This window comes from Tamandua tetradactyla, chromosome 6 (genome assembly GCF_023851605.1).
Source record: "Tamandua tetradactyla isolate mTamTet1 chromosome 6, mTamTet1.pri, whole genome shotgun sequence".
NCBI lineage: Eukaryota > Metazoa > Chordata > Mammalia > Pilosa > Myrmecophagidae > Tamandua > Tamandua tetradactyla.
The window spans coordinates 38020255-38043319 of record NC_135332.1 but is presented as its reverse complement, the minus strand read 5'-3'; the positions used below and the strand labels follow the sequence as shown (position 1 = coordinate 38043319).

General features: G+C 38.3%; 1 pseudogene across 4 annotated transcripts; it reads right to left on the bottom strand.

Annotated features, from left to right (window-relative positions):
• Positions 1-1577: 1577 nt before the first annotated feature.
• On the bottom strand, positions 1578-21491 carry LOC143685963 (ER membrane protein complex subunit 5 pseudogene; annotated as a pseudogene). Of its 4 annotated transcripts, none has more exons than XR_013176825.1 (3): positions 21378-21491; positions 15414-15581; positions 1578-2695 (listed from the first exon to the last, which is right to left on the bottom strand). The product of XR_013176825.1 is annotated as an ER membrane protein complex subunit 5 pseudogene, transcript variant X2 (transcript). The 4 variants fall into 4 exon arrangements; XR_013176824.1 differs by having other exon boundaries at positions 21310-21485; XR_013176827.1 differs by lacking the exon at positions 1578-2695 and adding an exon at positions 8377-8692 and having other exon boundaries at positions 21310-21491.
• Positions 21492-23065: the final 1574 nt, after the last annotated feature.

The window sequence follows — 23065 nt, the reverse complement described above, 5'->3', positions numbered from 1 at the left end:
AGACTGGGCAGGCAAAGATTTAAATACCCATTCCAGAGACTAGCCAAAATATTCTAAGCAGTAATATCTCAGGAATGATTGGCTGTGAGGAAAAACTACTGAATACATTCAGCATAAGATTTACTGAGACATCTGCTAGGCGTCTCACCCTCCCTCTTCAAATCTATTCATTTTGCCAACTACTTCCTTTCACAGCAATAACGGTTCTCCAGATGAGAAAAATTTCACATGCCACATAGAATAAAATTGCATTTGGAAGGCAGACACAAAAGACCATGTATTGTACAATTCCATTTATATGAAATGCCCAGAATAGGCAAATCTATAGTGACAGAAAGTAGAATAGTGATTGCCTAGGGCCTGTGAACTTTGGAGGGAAATGGAAGGTCACTGCTAAAGGACATAGGATTTCTTTTTGGGGGTGATGAAAATATTCTAAAATTGTTGTGGTGATGTTGGTACAACTCTATGAATATATTACAAACAAACTGAATTGTACACTTTAAATGGGTGAATGGTATGGTATGGGAACTATAATCTCAAGAAAGCTGTTACAAGAAAATATATTAGGAAAGGAAGACAGCCCCAAAATAAAACAAGAGGCTCTCCCAAATCAAGTCACACTTGAGGAAAATGGTAAACAAGGCTGATTTAAGGAGCGTGTTTTGATTTAATAATCATCAATTTAACTCCTAACCTCACATTTTTAACTCATTTCTATATTATTTTAGGTTATCAGCAGATTTCTAACTTTGTTCTCATTAGAGAGCAGAGTCAGTGTTCCAGACAGACTGGGCTGGCAAAAAACAACAATAACAACGACAATAACAACAACAAAAGCCCAATGACAAAACAATCTCATGCTTTGGAGCTGTGCATTATCAGATAGAATAGAAGGGCTAAGGTTCAAGGTTCAAGTGTAAGGGTATCCGTATTACTCTTTCCTAAAGCGCATTTCCTTTTCAAACCTGTTTCCATTTATTCCCATTACACCTATGCAACTCAGCAAAAGCAATGTGCTCCAGAAAGAAATGTTCAGCTTTCTGAAGATTGACGTGCTAACCAAATTTCCCTAAAAGTAAAATCTCTGTTTAACACACAAAAAAATTCAACTCAGTATCCTCATTCTCACCTTCAGCAGCTCTCAGCCTGCTATAAATTAGAAGTCACAAAACAATTTCTTAAACGACAATTTTTCTTTTAAATTAGATGTTAGTTCTTAACATTTAGAACACATTTGAACCAATTCCTAAATCACCTCTGCTGTCAGATGAGACCCCTCCTTTATTTTACTAATTCACTAATTTAGTGTACAACAAACTGAGTTTTTGAATAAGTTAAACTAGCTAATGACAAATAATCAGTTTTCCTTCTACAAAGGCAGTATAATTGAATCATGAATAGTCATTTTGGTCTATCTTCAACTATTCTTACACTATATAATCAATTAGGGCAAATTTTTACAGATAAACAAAGAGAACACAAGTAACTTTACAGCCAGTTAAGCTTGTTAAATATATTTGTTATAACAAAGAATTTCTGATGCAAAAGTTGCTCACTGCATACATAGAACCTCAAGAAGTGAAACAAGACAGATGACGTTTGACAGCATATGGGAGCAAGGTGGGGTGAAAAGTCATGGATAAAATAAAACTGGCAAGTATCTGCTAAACCAGAGCCACTTTTTAGGGGGCGTAAGAAAAACTGATGAGTCACCATTTTGATCTCGTTCGTGAAGTCCATTTGTTGTTAAGAACTGAAGATCATTTTTCCATAATTCATGCTGCAAAATGCAGTAGTCACATAGTATTTCCTAAAGGATCCTAAAAACTGTAGTGCAAAAGAAAAGAAATCTAAGAAAATAAATAATCACAAAAACCATCAACAATTTTCAAAAGAATCTGTTCAAAACAGTGACTTTTACAAAAGATGTGAATTTGTTTTAAATGAAAATAAAATTCCTTCTTTGAAAGATCAGAGATTCATTTCACAGATAATTTATACTGCATTAATTATTTGATTAACAGTATACAAACAAGGGCCATAGACTTTTATTAGGTCTGAAAAATCAATATAAATACTGATGGGGGGAGTGTTTTATACCCCAAACTCCAATATTCCAGCTCTGTGTCCTGTCCTGTTATTATAATCTGTAAAAATCTAACGACGCAGTGATTCAAGTTTTCGTAACTTCAATGATGTATTACACGACAATGCATCTTGGGTTGAAGAATTTGTTGTATCTGAAGGCCGGAACAGTACTCTACCACGATGATTAAATACATAAAATGATGGGTGATTCCTTAATGTGTCAAATGTCTTATTTTTTAGTTCTGAAGTGGCATCCATGTCTTTAAACTCCCCTGCAATATGAACTATACCATAACAGGTAACTGCAAAGGCGAGAAGTGTTTGAAGAACTATATCTATTGGCAGTGATTCATCTTCCTTTTCTGTTAATCGCATATAAGAACGATGCTGAGCAGCGGAAAAGGCTGTATGGGCTAAGGCAAAGAGGCCGATGCCCACCAGCCCCTTCCACAGAGACGGCGCCATGACTCTAGACGAAAAGCAGTCCAACAAAAGAAGTGAAGGGTGGCGAAGCGGTTCCTTCTTCCACCCGCAGACGTGCGCGAAGCGCAGAAAGATGACGTCACTGACCCGCTGGGCCTCCGTGTTGTATTCTGATGCTGATCTGCATGATGTTAGACCATGGTATGATATCAATCATGTAACATTCTTAGAAGAATGTTACAAATCATGCAAATGACCAAATTTCCTTGTCAGTTACACTATTTTTCTCTAATGTATCTCTAAAAGTATATGTGATCAGTTATAAGTCAGAACTTCATTTTCAACAAAAAGAGACTTTAAAAGAGAAGCAAGTCAGATGTGGCCTCTCTTTCCAGCCAACACAACAAGCAAACTCACCACCCTCCCCTGTCTACATGGGACATGACTCCCAGGGGTGTGGACCTTCCTGGCAACATGGGATAGAAATCCTAGAATGAGCTGAGACTCAGCATCAAGGGATTGAGACAAACCCTAGAATGAGCTGAGACTCAGCATCAAGGGATTGAGAAAAACTTCTTGACCAAAAGGGGGAAGAGTGAAATGAGACAAAATAAGGTGTCAATGACTGAAAGATTCCAAAAGAGTCAAGAGGTTATCCTGGAGGTTATTCTTAATACATTAAATAGATATCACCTAGTTAGTCAAGATGTAATGGAGAGGCTGGAGGGAACTGCCTGAAAATGTAGAGCTGTGTTCTGTAGCCATGTTTCTTGAAGATGATTGTATAATGATATAGCTTTCACAATGTGACTGTATGATTGGTAAAACCTTGTGTCTGATGCTCCTTTTATCTACCTTGTCAACAGATGAGTATAACATGGAATAAAAATAAACAATAGGGGGAATAAATGTTAAAATAAATTTAGTTTGAAATGTTAGTGATCAGTGAAAGGGAGGGGGAAGGGGTATCATATGTATAAATTTCTTTCTGCTTTCTTTTTATTTCTTTTTCTGAATAGATGCAAATGTTCCAAGAAATGATCATGATGATGAATATGCAACTATGTGATGATATTGTGATTTACTGATTATATATGTAGAACGGAATGATCAAAAGTTAAGAATGTTTGCATTTGTTTGTATTTTTTTGGTATTTTAAGAAAAAATTTAAAATTAAAAAAAGAGAAGCAAGGCAAGCATATAGATTATGTTCTATCTGTTAATTAATATAACATTGGTAAATGTGTAAAGGTGAGAAAGGACAAAGTTTCTGCTATGGTTTTCAGTTGATGACCCCAATATAAGTCAATTGCCAAGTGTCTTTATTTCTGGTAATAGCTTCACTTAGAAAATGCTTATGAGAAAATTAGGACCTGGATTGTAAGCTCTTACAGCAGTGATATCCATGCCTGAGCTTTAACTGCTATTTCTAAATTCTGAAATGTCCTGCTTTTTGTGTAAATCCTTGTAGCTCCCTTGGACTTTGGGTATTTGTGTGACACCTGAGACTCAGACTTAGAGTTAGAGATCTCCAGCTTTAAAAGTACTAAAGGAGCTTCATACAATAACTGTTTAAAAAGCTGAAAAAATCAGACATTAATTAAGGACATAAATGAAGCTGATCTTCTTAGGACTAAAGTAAATCAGAATACAAGATAAAAGATGATATTGGCTGCATTTTAAAACTTTAATTTCTGTGTGAGACCAAAGGAAGAAAGTTTTATTTTGTCCAAAATTTGTATTTTCTGTGGCACACTATCTAATTTAACCGGTCTGGTCAGATTATTTAAATAATTCAGTTTTATTTGACATGGAACCTAGAATAGAGAATGAGATCTTGCTATTCTGAATAGGTTAATGTAATACCCTGTTGCATTTCAAAGTGTTTGGGGCATAAAATGAAAAAGTACTGCAAAGTCCCTTGGGGAAAGAAAGCATGGAACTATTAAACTTCTCCACCTGGGGAATTCCTGCTCAGGTTTTCAAACAACAGGTTCTCCCAGTTTATTAAGCCAAGTCCTCTATCTTGAAGCTTGCCATAGGAATCTCATTTCTATAATGGCAAAGCTAAACCTAATTATAATAATGCCTAAGAATCATCCCCCTGAAAAACATCTTTTATTGCTCAGATGTAGTCTCTCTCTCTAAGCTAACCTCTGCAAATAAAGTCACTTCCTAACCCACTACATGGGACATGACTTCCAGAAGTAAGTCTCCCTGGCAATGTGGACATGACTCCCAGGGATAAGCCAAACCCTGGCATAGTGAAATTGGTAATGCTTTCTTGACTAGAATGGGAGAAAGAAGTAAAACAATATAAAGTTTCATTGGTTAAGAGATTTCATACAGAGTCAAGAGGTCATTTTGGAGGATGTTACTCTTATGCAAGTTTCAGCCAGATATTGAAAACTCCCAGAATATGCCAAGCCCTAAGCAACACTGTTCCTGAAAATCCTCAGGAATATCTTGAGCTCTAACTAAGACTCTATAAAAGTTTTACTTATTAAATTTATTTTTCAGAGACTTAAAGCCTCTGCATTGTTTCTATGTCAGTTAAGTCCTGAAATCCATAGGTAATAATCTCTGCATGAATAACAAACAGTTTCATTCTTCTACCCCACTATATTGATGCCCCTTTTCAGCATGAAGAAGTTAGAATAGTCATTGCCCAGACATCCATCAAGACTGAGAGAATGGACAAACAAGAGGGAGGAGTTTTAACCAAGAAGTTAAGATTTAACCAATAATTGTGAGTACTGAATCATTAGATAGATATTTCTTCTCTGTTTTTTAGTAAATTAGAATAACCAGAGGAAAATACCTGAAATTACTGAACTGTAACCCAAATGCCTTGATCTTTGATAATGATTGCATAACCATATAGCCTTTATCTTGTGATAGAAAAAATCTTGTGACTGGCCCTCTAATATGTCCCATAATCCTATTTTTCAACCTTAAAGTTTTATGATCACAAAAAACAGCCCCAGGGATGCACAGGTGGTTCGGTGGTAGAATGCTCACTTGACATGCAGGAGACCGGATTCAATTCCCAGCCCACATACAAAAAGAAAAAAAAAAAAAAGACAATCCCTAATGTTTATTAATGAAGGAACTTGAGCCAGCCGAAACTAATCCAACCCAATTCCTGAACTATCTTACTAGGTATGTTATCAATCTGTTTATGTTCAATAATTAGATGACCTCTGATTACATCATTTGGAGACACTGAGCTCATTATCCTAAAACGTGCCCATCATTTGATACTATAAAACTACCAGTTACTGCAGTTCAGGAATATAGATTTCTAGGCTGATAGACCATTTGATCCCCTGCTTTGTACCTAACAATAAACTCTTTCTCTTTTTGAAACACTGGTGTATCAGGAATTGGTCATTTGAATGCATCTGGCACTTTTGATCAATATCATTACCAAATGAAATGAAGTACAACTCAAAATTATATGCGACTCCTTTAGAACCTCAACAATTCTATGAATAAGGAACGAAAACTTTAAAATAAGTTATGGCTGGAATGATACTAGAGCAATTTGGTGAATTGTTTCTCTTGTTCACATTACACTTTTTCACATCAGTAGGCTGAACTGTTGAAAATGCTGCCCTTTTAATAAACCCAGGCATCTCTTATTTAATGGATTCCAGCCTGTTGTTTTGGTTTGCTAATGCTGCTGGAAATGCAATATACCAAAAATGAGTTGGCTTTTATAAAGGGAATTTATTAAGTTACAAGTTCTGAGGCCATAGAAATGTCTAAACTCAGATGAGTAAAAATATGGATTTAAAAAAAACAAATAATAGGGGGAACAAATGTTAAAATAAATTGAGTAGAGTGAAATACTAGTGATCAATGAAAGGGAGTGGTAAGGGGTATAGAAAAAAACAAGGGGAACAAAGATCAAAATATATTGCATAGATGGAAATACTAGTGGTCAGAGAAATGAAGGGGTAAGGGGTATAGTATGTATGAGTTTTTCCTTTTTTCTTTTTATTTCTTTTTCTGTAGTGATGCAAAATGTTCTGAGAAATAATCATGGTAATGAATATACAACAATGTGATGACATTGTGAGCCATTGCTTGTGCATTAAGTATGGAGTGTTCATATGTTAAGAATGTTTGTGTTTTTATGTTGTTTTGTCAATAAAAAAATCCTTAGTAGAAGTCAAAACCTAAAATTGTGAAATTGTAACCCATGTCAAACTCTGAAATATGTTCTGCAACTAATTGTGGCGCTGTGCTTTGAAATTTATAGCTTTTTTCTCTATATGTTATTTTTCACAAAAAAGGACAAAATAATTGTGATGATAAAAAAATATTTAAGCCCTCTAGCCTCCTATATTCTGGAGCAGCTAGAAGGAAAAATATAAGAGGATCATATGGTAGCCCATGACAAACTCTGGGATCTGTCCTGTAACTATTTGTTGAAGAGTGCTTTGAAAACTATTGCTTTTTTATTTCTTTGCTTTGTATATATGTTATACTGCATAATAAAAAAGTTTGAAAATATATAATGGTAATGTTCTATATCTTGAAAAGATGTTTGGGTTTTACAAATGTATGCATTTGTCAACACTTCTTGAATATATACTTGAGAATTCAGGCACTTTGCTATATGTAAATATTACATCAAAAGAAAATTCTGTCAACTAATATTGAACTCTAGTTAGTGATCTGGGGGGTATTCAGGAGGAAGTGTGCTGCTTCTGCAACTTACTTTGAAAGGCATCCCCCCAAAATCAGGCAGAATTGATGGGTACCTAGATGGATATATTCTGCTAAAAAAATAGCAAGATGTTTATGGTACAATCCAGGTGGTGTGCTCAGTGTAAAAGTCCTTCAACTTTGCTGTATGTTTTAGTCTGCCAAAGCTGCCAGAATGCAACACACCAGAGATGGATTAATAAAAGGGGATTTATCCAGTTAAAAACATACAGTTCTTCAGAGGAAAGGCAGCTAACTGAGGTTCTTTCTTACATGGGAAGGCACAGGGCGATCTCTCCTGGACTTCTCTCCAGGCCTCTGGGTTCCAACAACTTTCCCTTGGGTGATTCCTTTCTGCATCTCCAAAGGCCTGGGCTGAGTTGTGAGTGCTGAGATGAGGCATACTGAGCTCCTTGGGCTGTGCTACATTGAGCTCTCTCATTTAAGCATCCAGCTAATTAAATCAAACATCGTTCATTGCAGCAGGCACGCCTCCTAGCCAACTGCAGATGTAATCAGTGACAGATGAGCTTCACATGTCATTGGCTCATATCCACAGTGACAGAACTAGGCACCTTCACTTGGCCAAGTTGGCACCTGAACCTAACTACCACACTGTACTTTTGAAATTTTTCATAATAAAATATAAGGAAGGGGACAATGAAACAGTCCTCTAAAATTAAAAAAAAAATCCTTAAATAGGATCATGGAAATATATATTTTTTAAGCTTAATAGGTTTATTGAGAGAGAGAAGGAACAGATTGAGAGCAAAGGGAGAGCAGGCAGGTGGGAACCAGTGAAACCTGCTAGTGAAAGGAAAAATGGTTCCAACTCTCTTTTTGACAGCTTGTGGTTTTAAAAGAAAAAAATGTCCCACGAGGGCTGGGGGTGATGTGGGGCCACAGGCATCATCAGGAGATATCAGGCTGGTACAGATCATGATTTCATGCTCATGGTTATCTGGTCTGGCCTCTGGCGGGTGGGGTGTCAGCACATTCATACTCATCTCTCTTGCCAGCACATCAGGTCCTGTTAGAGGAGCTGCTGAGGGAGAGAAACTGAAGGGGCCCCCATTCCATAGAATCCATTTTGTATGTCAAGTTTTATTTTCTGAGACCTGACATTTCTGCCTTTTTTTTAAAAAAAAAAAATTGACCTGAGCTTGGATTTGATTTGGGGGGATAACTTAGCTCAGCTCAAAGCAATTTTTGGAGGAAGCAAAGGGATGTTGTGTTGTCTTTTTGGCTACTTCCTGCTGTGTCTGGGGAAGCTGGGAGAGGAAATTGCTTCGAGTTGAGCTGGAGCATTATTAATGGGGTTTGGTGGCTTTTTTTTTTATGGAACTGGCTGATAGCGATGTTTTTGTTGCAACAGGAGTAGATTTTCAGATTTTTGTTGTAGCAGGAGTATGTCTTCAGAATTTTGCTGGATGGTCATGGCTGCTGTTGACCTGTTAACAAACTTAGATAGACATTGTAAGAGGCAGGGGTTAGGAGGCAAATTAATACGAGGATAATTAAGGAGGAGTGAGTTGCTAATAAGATTCAAGGGGCAAAGGGATGAATTGATGAAATAAGTTGTTATTTTTGGAGAGTTTAGCATTTTTGGGTTTTAGAGCTTCTTTGGCATTGGAACAATTTGGAGGTTTTAAGTTTATTTTTATTAATTAAAAAGAATTTAACAACAAACGAACTAAAACATTAACATGTGATCATTCTGTTCTACATATATAAATCAGTAATTCACAATATCATTACTTAGTTGCACATTCATCATTTCTTAGAACATTTGCATCAAATCAGAAAAAGAAATAAAAAGACAACAGGAAAAGAAATAAAACAAAAACAGAAAAAAAAAAGATTATACATACCATACCCCTTACCCCTCCCTTTCATTGATTACCAGCATTTCAAACTAAATTTATTTTAACATTTGTTCCCCCTATTATTTATTTTTATTTCATATGTTCTACTTGTCTGTTGATAAGGTAGATAAAAGGAGCATCAGACACAAGGTTTTCACAATCACACAGTCACATTGTGAAAGCTGTATTATTCAATCATCATCAAGAAACATGGCTACTGGAACACAGCTCTACATTTTCAGCCAGTTCCCTCCAGCTTCTCCATTACATCTTGAATAACAAGATGATATCTACTTAATGCATAAGAATAACCTCCAGGATAACCTCTCGACTCTGTTTGGAATCTCTCAGCCATTGACACTTTGTCTCATTTCACTCTTTCTGCTTTTGGCCGAGAAGGTTTTCTCAGTCCCTTGATGCTGAGTCTCAGCTCATTCTAGGGTTTTTCTCAATCCCTTGATACTGAGTCTCAGCTCATTCTAGGATTTCTGTCCCATGTTGCCAGGAAGGTCCACACCCCTGGGAGTCAGGTCCCACGTAGACAGGGGGAGGGTGGTGAGTTTGCTTGCTGTGTTGGCTGGAGAGAAAGGCCACATCTGAGCAAAAAAAGAGGTTCTCTTGGGGGTGACGCATAGGCCTAAATTTTAAGTAGACTTGACCTATCCTTTGTGGGGTTAAGTTTCATATGAACAAACCCTAAGACTGGGGGCTCAGCCTATAACTTTGGTTGTCCACACTGCTTGTGAGAATATCAAGAATTCAACTTAGGGGAGTTGAATTTCTACCTATTCTCACCATTCCCCGAAGGGGACTTTGCAAATACTTTTCCACTCACTGATCGAATCACTCTGGGATTCATCGGGGCATCACTCTGGACAAACCAACAAAATCTCATGTCCTACCCAAGATTCCAAGTACTTATGGTGTTTAATCAAGCTATCTACATAAGTTATATTAGGAAATGCACTAGTAAAAATATAAATTTTGTGCCAGATAAACATTTTTTTGCTTTAGTCCCACACATAAGTTGAAATTTTAAAATATTAATTACCATCTATTTTCAGCACCCTGCAGTAATGACATTCCTTTGTTCTTCCTCATGCACATTTTTAAATTTGTACATGCTACTAAATTTCACAGTTAAAAATGGTTAAATTGGCAGATTTTATGTTAGACATGTATTACATATATATAATGTTAACCCCACCTATATAATGTTACCAAAAAAAATTGTCCAAACTAAGGCATCCAGGGAAAGAAATATGTCACATGGGATGGCAAGTGTCTGGCCTCGGCAGGTCCTTGTTCCTGGTTCTGTTGCTTTCAGCTTCTGATGCCAGTGGATCCTCTCTAAGCATCTGTGGGCCTTCACTTAGCCCTTCTGGGTTCTGGTTTGCTTATTATCTTACGGGAAGTAAATGGTGACATCTGCTGGGCTCTGCATCTCCAAACATCCCTATCTAGACGTCTGCTCTCTCTATGGGTACTCCAAATATCTTCAAATGTCTGTCATCTCTGTGGGCTCTGAAGCAACTCCAAAATGTTTCCCCTTTTAAAGGACTCCAGTAAACCAATCAAGACCCACCTTGAATGGGTAGAATCACCTCATCTAATCAAAAGGCCACACCCACAACTGGGTGTGTCACATCTCCATGAAAACAATCCAATCAAAGTTTACACCCTAAACAGTAGGTCTGCCCCCAAAGGATTGGATTAGAAAATAAAATGTGGCTTTTCTAGGGTACATAACAATTTCAAACCAGTACACCTGATCTACCACAAATGGCCTTATCTTGATAGTTAATTCCAAGCTGGAAAACTGGCGGTCAACCCTGACACCTCCTTCTCTCATTCCTCACCCCCAGTCCAACATCTCATCTATTTGTTCTCCCTTCAAAATGTCCTAAATCCACCCACCTATTCCCATCTTTACCTCCATTGAAACCCTCCTTCTGGTTTCCCCTTACATTCGGAATAAAGGCCAAACTCCTTATCAAGACGTATAAGGCTCTGCATGAGTTTATCCTTGCACCCCCCTACAACCTCACTTCCACTTCCCAAACACTCCCTCCAGGTCCCAAAGTCGTGCACCCACCTTTCAGTTCCTCACACTGACGCTCTTGTCTTAGGGCCATGCCTTAGGCACTTCCTGTGCCTGGAACTCCCCTCCATCCATTTTTGCATTGCCCTGATGCAATGCAAAATGTCTGAGCTCACCCTCACCCCCACCAGGAGATCTGTGACTATTAGCTTCTAAAAGAGGTTCCATCACACACAACCTCCTCCCATTCCTAACCACAGCACCCAGTTCTTTTCTTTCATCACGTGCACAACAGTCTCTAGTGATATATTTATCTGTTTGGTATTTGAAGGTCTCCTTCAGTTGACTGCAGTTTTTTTTTTTTAGTTCAGTGGCCTTGTCCTTTTTGGTCATCCAGTGCAAATTCAATCCATGAATTTTCTGGCTAAGAATATACTTTTCTTTTTTTTAAGAATTATTTTAACAATTATAAAACCACATATGTCATTGTAGAAATGATTAGAAAGTACAGATGAAAAAATCATGTAATTCCACATTTTAAGATAGCTATTACCATTAGCCTTCTAATATATTTATACTTCCAGGGCATTTTCAATGCATCCCTAGCCATATATGTATGGATACATATGCTCCATAGTCTTTCAACATTCTGTGGTCAACCTCTCATTTAATTAACCAAATAAAATATCTCAGTTCTCATTCAATAGGCTGAGGGAAATCAAGCCTTCTCCCCAGCCTTTTCTGGCATTTTTTAAAGGGGGCTTTGCTTTTTTCTGGTAATCTTCCAGTACCTGGTTCAGTTAAATTACCACTTCCCACCTCCTGAAGTTGCTACCTTCTCTTTTCCTAGTTTTGTCCTTCCACCTTCTACCTTGTCTTCACTTCTTTTCTTCTTCATCCTCCAAAGCACTTCTCACCCAAGACCTTAGCACACAAGGTGAGTAGCAGGTTTTTCTTTAAAAGAGTCTTATGGATCATGCAAGGGGACCTAAGCCCAGCACTAGCTATTGTTGCTAGCAGTGGGGATTTCTCCCCAGACATCTGCTTCAAGCACCTTGGCCCATGCAGCTTCTAACCTTCTCCTCTTTGCTATACATTTCAGGGTCCCCAAATTAGAGTTTTCCTAGCCTTCCAGGAAAAAGATCAACTTCCTGTCACTCCTCATATACAAACTAGTTCAGTTCATCTCCCCTTTGTCTCCCTGACAGAGAATGCCCAGATAGCCACCCTTTCACATTAATGGGGGCGGAGGTGGAAGTTGGAGAAAAGAAAAAAAGAGAGACACCCTACAAGGGGGGTTCCAAAATAAAGAAACTAATGTGTCATGGATCCTCAAGACCACCTGGGTTTCAATCATTCACTAGAGGACTTAAAGAACTCAGTAAAGCTGCTGTACTGAAAGGTTATCGTTTTACAGGGAAAGGATACGGATTAAAATCAGCAAAGGCAGAAGTCACCTAGGGCAGAATACAGGAGAGACCGGGTGCAAGCTTCTTCCGTGAGTGGTAGGGACAGCATTTAAGACTCCCAGTTACAATGTGTGACAACATGTACAGAGTATGGCCAATGAAGGAAGTTCACCTGAGCCTTGAGGTCTAGAGTTTTCATTGTGGGCTGGTTACATAGGTATGTACTGCCTGTGTGACTGGTCTTATTTACTCAATCTCCAGCCCTCCAGCAGTCAAAATAATGACAGCCTGGCCTGAGGTCCCCACCCTAAATCACGTTAACATAAACAGCTCTTTGGAATGTGCAGTGTTTGAATACCCCAGACCTGCTGAGTCAATTCTTTATTGCACAAAGGAGACAAAGTCATCTATCCAGCTACAATTTAAGATAAGAGCTTAAAATTCGTTTTTCTTTAAGCTCTCTAGACTAAATGCTTACAGAGAGATGTCTTTCCCACTAATTGGGGTAGGGGGCAATAAAAAATATATTTCACCCTCTTTTCCCACCACAGACCAGAGCAAGCTCCAGTGGTTCAGAGGATATGTTTCCTATGTATATATATACATAAAAAATAACATAAAATACATATATTAACAGACACTTTCATATATGTATGTAAAAACATTTAATAGCATATCTGTGATTTGCACTTTCTCACTTTAATGACCTTATGTATTCTTCTATAATTTCATTTCTATTGCCTGTATAATGTTCTATTGTGTGAAGATATTATTATTAATTTAGTTTATCCCATATTATTGAACCTTTAAGTTGTTTCCATTTTTTACTATTATAATAATTATAATTATAATGGTGGTGGCGTGTCCAGTGCTGCTCCAGCTCAGATAGAAATTCCCTAGTTATTCTGTCCTCATTGGTCATGACAGAAGGACAAAGAGAGGTGCCTTCCAGCTAAGCCGTACCACCCCCAGCCAGAGGGGTTTACAAGTGTCCTAGACCCAGGATTGTTGCAAGGCAGCTGGCCAATAGCAATGGGTCAATGAGGGAACAGGTGACCTTGACTCCTGGCTCTGTCCTCCAAATGCAAGGTACCTCTTCACCAGAGTCCTTCTTGAGGGTTCAGATTTCCCTTTGACTTTCTCCTTGTCTGCACTGTCCTTCCTTCTCCTCTCTCCACCCATCACCCAGTGCAGGTCTTATCTCACCTTGGAGGCAGAGAGACAATGCTCTGCAAGTGAAATCTAGACCCTTCCTTGCCCTCAGTCCAGCAACAGCTTTTATGTAGCTATGAGGAGGGGTGAAGGCAAACCAGCCCACAGAGTACAGTGAAAAAACAGGAGGGGGAGAAAGATATTAAAAAGATGCATTTTGACATCTAAACATATAACCCTGCCACTAAACTAAAGCATAATCTGCTTCATTCAGCATTTCCTTAAAATAAATTCTGTTTTGCAGGCACTTGCTCTGTGCAAGGTATTTTTCTAAGTGCTTTACAAATAATAATGAATTCAATTTTCTTAAGCCCCTGTGTGCTGTTTTGAAATTGTTATGTACCCCAGAAAAAGCATGCTTTAAAATTCTAACCCAATCTTGTGAGGGCAGCCATGTTCTTTTAATACTGATCTGATATTGTAGGGTGCGACCTCTTGATTAGGTTGCTTCCATGGAGATATGACACACTCAAATGTGGGTGTGATCTTTTTATTTATTTTTGTTGATTTTTCTTAATATTTTTTTATTATGAAGTATAACATATATACAAAAAAGCAATACATTTCAAAGTATATTGTAACAAGTAGTTATAGAACAGATTTCAGAGTTAGGTATGGGTTACTGCTCCACAATTTTGGGTTTTTTTTCCTTCTATCTGCTCCAAGAAAATAAAGACTAAAAGAAATATCAATATAATGATTCAGCAGTCATACTCATTTGTTAAAACCTATCTTCTATGTTATAACACCTCCTTCTCATTCGAGCCTTCTCCCAATCTATAGGGGTATTTGGCCTATGCCCTTGCTAAATTTTTCATGTTGGAAAGGGCTGTCGATAATATGTAATAAGGGGATAGAACTAGCTGATGTTCCTGAGAGGCTGGCCCCTTTTGTTTTCAGGATTTATCTGGCCTAAGAGCACATCTGGACGTTGTAGTTTTCTGAAAAGCAATCTAGTATGTTATACTTTTGTAGAATCTCAGATAAAGTCCTAGGTGTTCTTTAGGATTAACAGGAATGGTTTTGGTTGCGGTTTCACAAACCATACTAATTAGCAATATCTAGCTAAATCTTGTGTAAGAGTAGCCTCCAGAAAAGGCTTTCAACTCTATTTGAAGTCTCTTAGCCACTGATACCTTATTTTGTTACATTTATTTTCCCCATTTGGTCAGGAAGGCATTGTGGATCCCACAGTGCCAGGGCCTGGCTCATCCATGGGAGTCATGTGCCATGTTGCCAGGGAGGCTTTCACCCCACATGGGGGAGAGAGAGAGGCCACATCTGAACAACAGAAGAGGTTTTCTGGGAGTAACTCTTAGGCATAACTGTAGGTAGGCTTAGCTTCTCTGTTACATAAATAAGCTTCACAAATGCAAGCCTCAAGATTAAGTGCTTGGGATGAATCTGGGTATTACATTAAGCCATACAGAATCACAAACCCTCATTCCCATTTCAGGCTCCATGTGTTTAGGTTGTTTCAATGAGCTATCCAGACAGGTTAATTTAGATTATGTGCTACAGAAAATTTAGATTTTGGACAAAACAAATCTCTCTTCCTTTGGTGTTATACAGTAGGTGAAGCTCTAAAATACAATGTCTTTCTTACCCCTGTATTCTGATTCACCTTACTCCCAACCCAATTAGCTTTGTTCTTACCTTTAATTGAAGACTGATCTCTTTTTCAGTTTCTTTAACAGTTGTTGCATGTAACAATGCTGACTTTCAGAGCTGCAGAACTCCAACTCTGAGTCTTCAGTGTCATATAGGTAGCCAAAGATCCAGGAAGATACCAGGTTATACGTGTATAGCACAGCATCTCAAAATCTAGAAATAACATTAACAGCTCTGGGGTAAATGCAACTTGCTATGAGAGCTTACAATCTAGGCCCCAATTTTCTTATAGGTATTTTATGATAGAAACCATACAATATTTGTTCTTTTGTTTTTGACTTATTTTGCATAATATAATGTTCCCAAGGTTCATTCACCTCGTTGCATGTCTCATGACTTTGTTCCTTTCTGTAGTCGCACAATATTCCATCATATGTACATGCCACAGTCTCCCATTCCACCTCTCAGTCAATGTATCCTTCACTCCCCTCCATCCATTGGGCATCATGTATAATGTCCAAAGTCAACAATTCATGTTTCACATTATCCTCACTTAGTTGTACAATCCTCAATACTTTCATTTTTCAGCAATTTTCATTGCTCCGAAGAGAAAAATAACTGATAAACACACCTTCACTAAATATAAAGTCCAAACCTCCCCTTAACTCATGTCCTTCTCCCCCAATTTTTATCCCTAGTATTTTTGTAGTACTGTCGATGTCTTTCTGTGAAATATAGCCCATAGCTGCAGTAGTAGTTTCCCTCCATACTTCTCTATTATTGATTATACAAAATTCATACTTTTGAAGTAGTTCATGCAAGAACTTTATATGTGTAGTCTCAATCAGTGGGATACATGGCTCTATACAATCCCTTTCAATCATTTTTACCTTCAATATGACAATATTACTTATAAATCCACTAACGAATTGTCTTCACTTCTGTCCATTCCCTTACCTTTAATTTCAATCTCATTTAGCTATCTGTTCACTCATCTCTAGCTTCTGTGTATTTCTAGGTCTCCCATATTCTATTCTCTATTCTGAGTTTACCTTTACTAAGATCATAAAAGCGAAATTATAAAGTACCTATCCTTTTGTGTTTGGCTTATTTCACTCAGCATTATATCCTCAAGGTTCATTAACATTGTCATATGCTTCTGGACCTCATTTTGTCTTACTGCTACATAATATTTCATCTTACTTATATACCAAATTTTGTTTATCCACTTGCCTTTTAATGGGCACTTAGATTTGTTTCCATCTTTTAGCAATTGTGAATAATGCTGCTATTACCATCGGTGGGTAAATGTCTGTGTTACAGCTTTCAGCTCTTCTGGGTATATACTGAGTAGTGGAATTGCTGGGTCATAGGGCAACCCAATATTTAGCTTTCTAAGGGACAACCAAACTGTCTTCCACAGCAGCTGCAATATTATACATTCCCACTAGCAGTGCATAAGTGTTCCACTTTCTCCATGTCCTCTCCAACATTTGTCATTTTCTGTTTAATAGCAGCTATTTTTAAGGATGTGCAGCAATATCTCATTGTAGTCTTGATCTGCATTTGCCTTATAGCTACTGAAAATGAGCACCTCTTCATGTCCTTTTTAGTTACCTGTAGTTATCCTTTGGAAAAATGTCTATTCATATGTTTAGCCTATTTTATTTTTTAAAATGTAACAACATACAAACATGAACATTCTTACCATATGATCATTCAATTCTTGGCATATAATCAATAACTCACAATATCGTCACATAATTGTATATTCATCCCCATGATCATTTCCTAGAACATTTGCATCAGTTCAGAAGAAGAAATAAAAAACTCATACATACCATACCCCTTACCCCTCCCTTTCACTGACTGATAGTATTTCCATCTACCCAATATATTTTAACCTTTGTTTCCCCTATTTTTTCTATACCCCTTATCACTTCCTTTTATTGATCATTAGCACTTCAATCTACTAAATTTGTTTTAACATTTGTTCCCATTATTTATTTATTTTTAATCCATATGTTTTACTCATCTGTACATAAGGTAGATAAAAGAAGTATCAGACACAAGGTTTTCACAACCACACAGTCACATTGCAAAAGCTATATCATTATACAATCATCTTCAAGAAACATGGCTACTGGAACACAGCTCTATATTTTCAGGCAGTTCCCTCCAGCCTCTCCAATATAGCTTAACTGAAAAGGTGATATCTACATAATGTGTAAGAATAACCTCCAGGATAACCTCTCAATGCTGTTTGAAATCTCTCAGCCATTGACACTTTTTGTCTCTGTCACCCTGTTACTGAACATTGTACTAGAAGTTCTAGCTAGAGCATTCAGGTAGGAAAATAAATAAATAAAAGACATCCAAATCAGAAAGGAAGAAGTAAAACTTTCATTATTTGCAGATTCTATACTTGGAAAATCCTGAGAAATCTATGACAAAGCTACTTGAGCTAATAAACAAATTCAGCAAAGGGGCAGGATTCAACATTAACATGCAAAAATCAGTAATGTTTCTATACACAAGCAATGACCTAACTGAGGACACAATTAAGGAAAAAATGCTCTCTTCCCCCTTTTGGTCTAGAAGTTTTTCTCAATCCCTTGATGTTGAGTCTCAGCTCATTCTAGGATTTCTGTCCCACGTTACCAGGAAGGTCCACACCCCTGGGAGTCGTGTCCCACAAAGAGAGGGGGAGGGCAGTGATATTCAGTCTATTTTATAATTGGGTTGTTTGTTCTTTTTTTGTTGAGTTGTATGATTTCTTTATGTATACAGGATATCAAATTTTTATCCAATATGTGATACTCAAATATTTTCTTCCATTGAGTTGACTGCCTCTTCACCTTTTTGACAAAATTCTTTGAGGTACAGAAGCATTGTTGTATAGAAAATTGCTGATGTTTTTCTTTTGTTGTGCTTTGGGAGTAAAGTTTAGGAAGCTACCTCCTATTACTATTACAAGACCCATTACCAGGTCTTGAAGATGTTTCACAATATTTTCTTCTTGTTTTGTGGCTCTTATATTTAGGTCTTTGATTCCAGTTTGAGTTAATTTTTGAATAGGGTGTAAGGTAGGGGTCCTCCTTCATTCTTTAACTATTGATATCTAGTTCTCCCATGCTCATGTATGAAAAGACTATTCTGTCCTAGTTCAGTGGATCTAGGGGCCTTGTTGAAGATCAGTTGACCATAGTTTGGTGTCTATCTCCACACTCTTGATTCTATTCCATTGGCCAATACCTCTATCTTTGTGCCAGTACCATGCTGTTTTGACCATTGTGGCTTTGTGATAAGCTCTAAAATTGGAAGTGTTAGTTCTCCCACTCCATTCTTCTTTTTTAGGATATTATTAGCTATTTGAAGTCTCTTTCCCTTCCAAATGAATTTGATAACTAGCTTTTCCAAGTCTTCAGAGGAGGTTATTGGAATTTTGATTGTTATTGCTTTGAATCTGTAGATCAATTTGGGTAGAATTGACATCTGAACTACATTTAACCTTCCTATCCATGAGCAGGCAATGTCTTCCCACCTACTTAGATCTTCTTTGATTTCTTTTATCAATGTTTTGTAGTTTTCTTTTCACGGCTCCTTTACATCCCTGGTTAAGTTTATTCCCAGATACTTGATTCTTTTCATTGCTATTTTGAATGGAATTTTTTCCTTAATTGTGTCCTCAGTTAGGTCATTGCTTGTGTATAGAAACATTACTGATTTTTGCATGTTAATGTTGAATCCTGCCCCTTTGCTGAATTTGTTTATTAGCTCAAGTAGCTTTGTCATAGAGTTCTCAGGATTTTCCAAGTATAGAATCTGCAAATAATGAAAGTTTTACTTCTTCCTTTCTGATTTGGATGTCTTTTATTTATTTATTTTCCTACCTGAATGCTCTAGCTAGAACTTCTAGTACAATGTTCAGTAACAGGGTGACAGAGAGCATCCTTGTCTCAATCTTAGGGACAAGGCTTTCGATCTCTCCTGATTGAGTACAATGCTGGTTATGGGTTTTTCAGATATGCCATTTATCATACTGAGGAAGTTTCCTTTGATTCCTACCTTTTTAAGTGTTTTTATCAGAAGGGGATTTTGAATTTTGTTGAATGCTTTTTTTAGCATCAATTGAGATGATTGTGTGATGTTTCCCTTTTGATTTGTTAATGTACTATATTACATTGATTGATTTTCTTGAGTTAAACAACCCTTGCATTTCTAGTACAAACTCCACTTAGTCATGGTGTGTGATTCTTTTAATGTGTTATTGGATTCAATTTGCTGGTATTATGTTGAGAATTTTTGCATCTGTACTCATTAGGGAGATTAGCCTGTAGTTTTCCTGTCCTGTACCATCTTTTCCTGATTTTGGTATTACAATGATGTTAGCTTCATAAAATGAGTTTGGTCATGCTCCTTTTTCCCTCAATTTTTGGGAAGAGTTTGAGGAGGATTGGTGTTCGTTCTTTTTGGAATGTTTGATAAAAATCCCTTGTGAAGCCATTTGGTCTTGGGCTTTTCTTTGTAGGAAGATTTTTGGTGACTGATTGAACCTCTTTACTTCTAATTAGTTTGTTGTTTGTGTGTTTCTAGGAATTTGCTGGAGAAAATAAAGGTCAGGGATGGGATGGGAGAGGGGAGGTCAGAAATGAGGCCAGAGGTGGCAGGTCCAGGTTATTAAGACCCCTGTCAGGCACAGGAAGGAATCTGGTCATGTAAAGAAGGTACCATTTTTGTCGTGCTTTTGCAGATGAGATTGAGGTACAGAAAATCTGAACATCTTGTCCAAGGTCGCTCAGCTAGTAAACAGCAGCGCTAGGAGTCAGACCCATGCGCTTCTCCTGCTATGGGAAACAGGAGCCCCTGCAAACTAATTCCAATAGCTCTAAGGGCCCCGTCCAGGGGCAGGGGCTGGGATGTGACTAACCAGATTATTAGGGCACGAGCTTTGGAGTCAGGCAATGCTGACTAGCCCGGCGACCTCATCTTGAGGGCTGCCCTTCAACTCAGCTTTCAGTCTCCGTTTCTCAACTAAAAACAACTGTCATCTCCTTTTTTGCCATTTTCCAGCACCGCGATGTGAACACACAGAGGAGAGAAAGCGCCAGGACTCAGCGGGGGCTTCCCTACCTCCCGCTGCAGCATGCTCCCTCTCTTTTTTACCCAGTGTCAACAGCCCACAGAACTCAGCACCTCCTCAGTTTCCCCAGGAAAAATGCTCTCGTGCACACTCACAAAAAAGTGAACAGTGCAAATTTTACTTAAGATTTCAAAGCAGAATTGAGAAAGGGGGTTTACAGTTCCTAAATCAGGAAAACAGCTATTTTATTTTTATTCTCTGAAATTCTTCAGTTGCCACCCATATGTCCCCACTCCCTTGGCCTTTTTCTCCCACACATCTCCACTCCCCACCCCCACCCAAGCCCCAGGTATAGGGTGGGGTGGGGGGGTGGGGAGGGGAGCCCCTAGGGAGGACTTCTTTCTTGTCCACCTCTGTTCTTTTCACCCTTCCCCACTCACACCCTGGACACACAGAAATCCCTCTCGGAGCCTTCCTCGGTTTAGCCCCCATCTTTTCTTACCTAGCACATCCGGGTGCCACCCTCACCCCACCCCACCCGCTCCCCCCTCCCCAAGCCCAGACAGTTTGTTAAAGTAATTCCTCCAAATAATTATGGCCCTTCTTGAGGAGTCCTGGCAACCACATTAGTTCCCTCCCCCGATGCCCCTGCACTGACGCTCCTCAGTAAAAGAACAGCAACAGAAATGTCCATTATACCCACAGCCCTTGTGCCTGTCTCCTGGGAAAGTTCAGTTGCCTTTGCCTGCCGCGGCCTTTCCCCTACTTCCTCTGTTTGGAAAGGTCACGGGTCTCAAAGGCCTCTGCACGTCTGTCCTGCTCCCGTTTCCCCATCCGTGGGCTTCCAGCTCCACCTACCAGCCAGAGGGATTTGTCTCCCAGAAGCTGCCAACGGTAGAGGCAGGAACCTCTCGGAGAGCAATTACCTGGAAGAGTCTTCCCTGGAGAACCGGCTCTTTCTCCTTCCAAATTGGAAAATTCTCACTTGGTGCCAATTAGTCCAGAGGGCACATGGAAATTTACCAGCTGAAACACTAACGACTCTTAAAGGGAAAGTGAACAAGGAACCTAAGCAGTTTTCCTGGGGTTGTGGCAGGAGCCAGAGGGCTTTTAAAGAAAAAGTGCAAGGTAACAACCAGTGGCTATTCTGGTGTAACACACTGGAATAGAATGTTAAATTCATGTTAGAAATCCCCGTCACCAAGTAAAGTTAATTGCAGTACTTTTATTTCCCCCCAGGAAGTGTAGATTTCATTGCCACATTCTACGATCAATCATAGAGGTGAAATGTCTATTTTGAAAAAAGACAACATCGGAAATATCTTGAAGTTATTTGTAAATGGATAACTTGGCCAGCTGATGGATAATTATTTATGAATACAGAATTTCAGAGGATGTTTGCATGTTTCTTTTAAATTACATTGGTTTGGGGGTGTACGCTGTGATTTCTTTTGTAACGAATTGGCTGCTTTTGTTAGGAGGCTTTGCCTAAAACAACATTCACCTTTGTTTATTTGGTTTCCCCAGGTGAACAGCAACTGATGATTCAGCCTAGTAGTTCCGAGTTGTGCAGGCTGGCAGGAGGCAGCTGGCTTGGGTTAACACATCTTGCCGAGTATAGGCACAAACTGGATGACCCCCCTTCAGCTAGTTTAAGAGGGTACTGTTCAAGAACCTGAAGCCTCAATACAGGATCAGTGAGCAGGAAAGAGGGAATCTTATAGAAACTGTCTGGGCAGCTCACACATGGTTTGGCAGAGAGGCTAGTGAAAGGGGCTAGCTGATCTGCTCCAAGGAGGGCTCTGTACACCGAGGGTACCGAACCAAGTTACTTGTTGGTGATAATTTTTAACATCCGAGGTCAGTTCTTTGCTTTAGCTTCTGACCATGATTTTGATTGCTGACAAAATCTAATGGCAAGGAAGATCAAATACCAGGGTTGCTCGTAAACATATTATACAACCTTCCCTGTCTCCAGAAGTGACCACATTTTTAAAGGAGAAGGAAAAGGAGATGAAAAAATCCTTGTTATCCAATCTCAGCCTGGTTCCTAGATCATGACATTTTGTAGATCTGAGCCCCAAAGTTTGTGTTTTCATCAGGCTTGACTTACTGTAACCAAACACTTTCTAAGACAACTTTCTTTTTTTAAATTTATTTATTTATTAATTAAAAAAATTAAGAACAAACAAAAACATTAACATATCATTCTGTTCTACATATATAATCAGTAATTCTCAATATCATCACATAGTTGCATATTCATCATTTCTTAGAACATTTGTATCAATTCAGAAAAAGAAATAAAAAGACAACAGAAAAAGAAATAAAATGATAACAGAGAAAAAAAAACGATTATACCTACCATACCCCTTACCCCTCACTTTCATTTATCACTAATATTTCAAACTAAATTTATTTTAACGCTTGTTCCCCCTATTATTTATTTTTATTCCATATGTTCTACTCATCTGTTGACAAGGTAGATAAAAGGAGTATCAGACACAAGGTTTTCACAATCACACAGTCACATTGTGAAAGCTATATCATTATTCAGTCATCATCAAGAAACATGGCTACTGGAACACAGCTCTACATTTTCAGGCAGTTCCCT